We start from the raw sequence: 6,000 nt of genomic DNA on the forward strand, positions 1-6,000 counted from the left end.
TATATTATTAATGATTAATTTTTTTTAAACAGATAATATCTCAAAATCGCTACATACTATTAAAAAACATGACTATTATACAAGGTGTTGAGTGATTACTATGGCTATTCGTGCTGTAGGCAGTGTTGAGAACAGTTAGAATTTTGAGGTGGTTCACATTGTAAGAGGTGCCGACAGCCATACAGATTTAAAATTTTATTACTGAAATACCTCATAATCACTCGTGCCGCTTGAATGAAGTTGACGTCTATGTGCATACACTTTCAAATTAGTTTTCAATCATCTTCGACATGGCTTGAATTGTGCAGACAAAATTAGGATATTATAAAAAAAAATTAAAATTATATAATCATCTTCAAAAGGTATCCAATGAGGGGTTAAAATTGAATGGACCCAATCCATGGAAAAGGATGGCCAAAATTTTAATGGTTGAATTTCTCAAATAATGTAATCTCGAAATTATTTCGTGAAATAGAGTGAATGCTACAGTATATCCGAAGACGCTGGGGGAGACGCATTCAATGCGTCTCCCATATGTTTTCACTATGTAAATATACAAAGGGTAAATTACACAATTAATCATTCATATTTTTATGTTAGTCGTGTATATATATATATATAAACTTTATATCTACTAAATATTCAATTTAAATTGGTATTACGAATATATTTGACATTAATTGTAACACCCTCAACCCGTACCCGACCCGGATACGAGTATGAAGTGTCACATTGACTTTTCAAACTTTGACTCTTGACAAAATTCAAAGAAAATTTAAACATTTCATTAAAGTAAAAGCGGTTTAGTTACATAAATTGACCACAATACCCAAAATCAATCAGAGCATAACTAATTCAACCAATTAGTATATGTCAACTATACTCAAAATAACCAAAACATTTAAATTCTCTATTTTCTGATCTGAAATTTTTGTAAGGGAGGTGTTGACCTGTCTTACTCTTCTTCGTTTCTCTTCTAGCTTCTGTAACCTACGTGTGAAACAATCATACGCTAAGTCTATGACTTAGTGAGGCATAAAAACTTATAATGCACTTTATAACATATATCAATACATGCATGTTCTGTTCTATCATGCTATACCAAATTACATGATTCTCTCATATCATGAAAAATCATATCAGATTAATTACAATAAATAAATACATACACATAACTCATCATTAACAGTTTATCATGTAATCACATACTTTTATGCTTAACCTTTTCAATCAAACACTCTACACACACAACATCTATCATTTCTATAACATTTATCATATCACTAACTATATTGTTTATATCTCTTGATTAGCCCATGTACATACGTGAGAACTAGATATGTGAGTTTATGGAGGTGTGCACTAATGTGTCACCACAGCCATATAAATGCACGAAGTGCCACATAGAATTGACCGTAGGAACGTAGATTGCCCGTAGTGCCATATAATAATGTCCATAAGGACCACATATCGTTCCTTAAGAATCATATACATATACTAGGGATCAAGTATGTGTCTCACCAGACTTCACACATGTTCCAAGAATACATATATGTCCCGAAGGACCACATATCATTCCTTAAGCATATACATATGCCAAGGATCAAGTATGTGTCTCACAGACTTCACACATGTTCCAAAGAATACATATATGTCCCGAAGGACCACATATCATTCCTTAAGATCATATACATATGCCAAGGATCAAGTATGTGTCTCACCAGACTTCACACATGTTCCAAAAAATACATATATGTCCCGAATGACCACATAGACCCTCGACTCTTGGCATGCCAACTTCTTGTAAAATACATATATCATGTAATCCATATAACTTACACTTCCTCATATGTTCACATGGTTCACATCACATGAATCATATCTTTTCATATAGTTTATTTTATTCTTATATTCACATACATGTAATACATATCAGGCATGGTTACACAACTCCTTTCGATATAACTTGCATGTACCTATATTCTTTCATATACTCACATAGTCATATAGTATAATATTTCATATATAATATGAATCAACTCACATGGAACTACTCAAATACTCATAGTTACCTATCACTTAAATTATTCATATTTACCTAATCCATGGTCATATAGCTTCTATCACCAATTCATTATCTAATCTCTTATTCTCATATGTTCATATTTATCATATAACACATAAGTTTTATTGCATATTATATTTCATTCCTACATCACTAATTCATAATATAATTTGCATCATATCATCTACCTTATCTGTATTTCTTGTATGCACTTACATTACCTAACCTACATTATACTTATAAACCTGAATATATTCTATTATTTCTTTTATATACATTAATCTATTTACTTAATTCAATTCCGTACAACTCCTATAATCATTTCATATCACTCCATAGCTTCTATTATACACTAATGTATCATAATTTTATTTAAGCATATGAATCTTTCTCCTATCTTATCTTATATGCTCATAGTATCACTGAAGTTCAAGTCTCCTAGTTAATATATTATTTATGTAACCTTTGCTTACTTATTCATATCCTTTCTCATAAACTCACTTTTACCATATTCTCATATTATTACTTAAATTATCTCATAACATGTATTCACGTAGTATATTTCATTTATATATCAAAGATCTTATCACATAACTTATCTTTTATATTCATATAATTATTATCATATCATATGGTTTAATCATCATAACATCATCACATTCACATCAACCATATAATACATATATACATACATGTCAACACGTATAAATCATACACATATATTCTATTTATGAATTCATGCATTTTACTATGGAAAATAGACTTGTCGCAAGTCTTATTTCCATTTAACATCATATAATACTAATATGCACTCACCTGGCCTCACTAGTCCATTCCAATCTCTTATCTTCCCTTTTTATCGATTTTACTTGCCAATGATTCCGGAACTCGTTTAGGCTCTGAATCTACATAATTATACATTTTAAGACAATTATTAGATACCTACACCTTGTAATTTGATACTAGCAACTTAAACGAACTTATTAAACCAATATTTCCAATTTTCCTTTAGGGGGAATCGGTTCCCTCCTGTGGGGGTATCGGTTCCCCTCTGGCATTCTGGAATTCCATGTTCGTTTGAGGGGGTATCGATTCCCCTTGAATGGGTATCGATTCCCCTAGCCCAGAAATCCTATTTTGAGCTCGAAATTCACTTCATTTCAGCTTAAACCTTCATATTTTACTTCCTTTAATATTCCTAACTTCCATACACATATTTAAACTCATTTCTATTCCATAATCACTTCTTTAAACCCAAAATTCCATCATTTACATGGCATTCAAGAATCACACTAAATTTTCAATGTGTTCTAATTCCAATTCTAACACTTCATACTTCTTAATTAGATTGATGACAAGTCAAATTCATCCATAAAACTTCAACAACCATACCATATCAAAATTCCATCTTAAAACTCATATTACAAATTCCTTTATCTTATTGTTTAAATCCCATATAAGCTTTCCTTAAGCTTATTTAATACCCAAAGAATCAAAATCCACTTAATATTTACAGTAATTAACTATAAAAACCCAACTTACCCATTGTAGCTAAGCCCCACGTGAAGAATAGAAAGCAAGAAGAAGAAAGCTTCCAGATAACTCTCTTCCCACGTTTTTTTTCACTCTTATAAAAGGAAAAAAATATCTTTTAAAGGAAAAAGACCATAATACCCTTAATTTCCTTTAATAATTACTAAATAACCTTCATCATATATTTTCAATAATCATTGAATTATTTCATTCTTCTACTTTAGTCACCAAATTCTGAAACTTTTCAATTTAGTCACTAACCCGGTATTGCGGATGTTACATTAATTTAATTATAAAACTATTTTTATTTAAAATACATGAGATATTATCATAATGATACTATTTTGGACAACAATTTCAATTAGAAATTATGTAAGCACGATGTTTGTTTCTTTAGTACACAAATTCAATGCTTGGACTCCAAAAAAAATTACTCTTCGTAAATTTATGAAAAAATGAAAAAAATACCCTTTAGTACACAAATTGAGTGATTAAATTGAAAAAATTAAAAGTACAATGAGTGAATTTGGAGAGAGAGTAAAGTTGAATGATTAATTATGTAATTTACCCTTTGAAAATATGGGATACGCATGGACTGCGTCTCCCATATTTTTTAGGCTAAATTATAAAATTAATCATTCAACTTTACTACCTCTCCAAATTCACTCACTATACTTTTAATTTTTTCAATTTAATCACTCAACTTTTGTTTTACTCCTATTTTGATCACTCATCGACCATTGTTCAAGTTGTTATATAGAAGCCAATTTGATCCATCAGCTCTAACATTGAATTTGTGTACTAATTTACATAAGAATGATTAATTGTGTAATTTACCCTTTGTACAATTACATAAGAATGAAATTGGTGAAAAAATATGGGAGACGCATTGCACTCCATGTGTCTCCCCCAAATTTATGTATAAGTCGCTTGGATTTCAATGAGTCTTCGAATTTACTGTAGCATTCACTCTATTTGACGAAATAATTTCGAGAGTGCCCTATTCGAACAATTTTTTTTCAACTGCATTATTTGAGAAATTCAGCCATTTTAAAATATATACGATTCAGTTGCATTCATTTGAATTGATAAAAAAAAATAGCATCAAGTCAAAGAGATGACATTATTATAATGAAGTGGGTGAAAATAATAAGCCAAAAGTTTCATCATTCTTGTTAAGTACACCACCTAATTGTAATTTGATTACCAATTACATACATAAATTGGTAACCAAATCTTGTTAGCAATAGATTCTAGTTGGAACGACCTAGAGAACTCGGCCACTCTACTATTACACACTATTCTCCGCATGCTTATCCTTGTTAAGCCCAAAATATCATTTTTTAATAATTAATATTTAATTTATTGATAAATTAATTCAATTAAAATATTACAAAAATTTGTTATAAAAATACTTCTCTTAACTAATTTATTCTAAATTTATAATGTCAAATTCAGACTGTAACGTTATTTAAGAGATATAATATTTTATTTTATTAAAGGTAAAATTTTAAAATTAACCTCTAATATAAATGATTATTTTGACCCTTAGTCTTTTTTGAGAGTGTTTTGGCCCTTAAAATTTTATTTTAGGGTGAAAATACTCATAATATTTAATCAAATAGTCACTTTTACTTTTATTCCTTTTTTTATATCATTTTAGCTCACAACGTTTCATTTTAGGATAAAATTTTTCTTGTTTATAAACGTTAATCGTTTGTTAACTAACAGTTTCTATTCACATAGAAGTCTTTTTGGCTCTAAAATAAAATACTGAGAGGTCAAAATGCTACAAGAAATAATAGAGATCAAAATAATCATTTTGATAAGCGTTAATATTATGATTTTATTAAATCAACAAGTAATCTATAACTTAATATGTTAAATATATCAAAGTTAAAGTTATAGAATATATCTCTTTTTATATATAAAAAGCAAATTGAAATTATCAAATAGCTTTAATTACAAAACATTTTATAAATATTTCTTTTCTTTTTTTAAAAAAATAATATGGAGTAAGTATATGGTAATATATGTTCAAAGAAAACTCTCAGCCTTTCGACATTGATCGTTCACACCACTAATATCTACGATGCTCGGACTCTGATCCTTAAGGAATAACAATAATTCCACGTTACTTCGTGCTATAAATATTTCTTTTACTGTATTCTGTTGCCTTTCCCCCCCCCCCCTAAATGATTAGGTGATCAAAGCAGTCTCTTTCACTCAAAATTCTCTCTTTCTGGGTGTATTGATTACTTAATTTTACGTATTTTGCACGAGTAAATGCAATAGTGAAAGAGATCCTTCTCGACTCCCCACCACTGACTTGGAAAGAAAAAGGACAAAACCTCGAGATTAAAGTCTCGCCTCCATACACAACAAATTATAATAGACTTTTG

Source organism: Hibiscus syriacus, unplaced genomic scaffold, assembly GCF_006381635.1.
Source record: "Hibiscus syriacus cultivar Baekdansim isolate YM2019G1 unplaced genomic scaffold, ASM638163v2 tig00117021_pilon, whole genome shotgun sequence".
Taxonomy (NCBI): Eukaryota; Viridiplantae; Streptophyta; class Magnoliopsida; order Malvales; family Malvaceae; genus Hibiscus; species Hibiscus syriacus.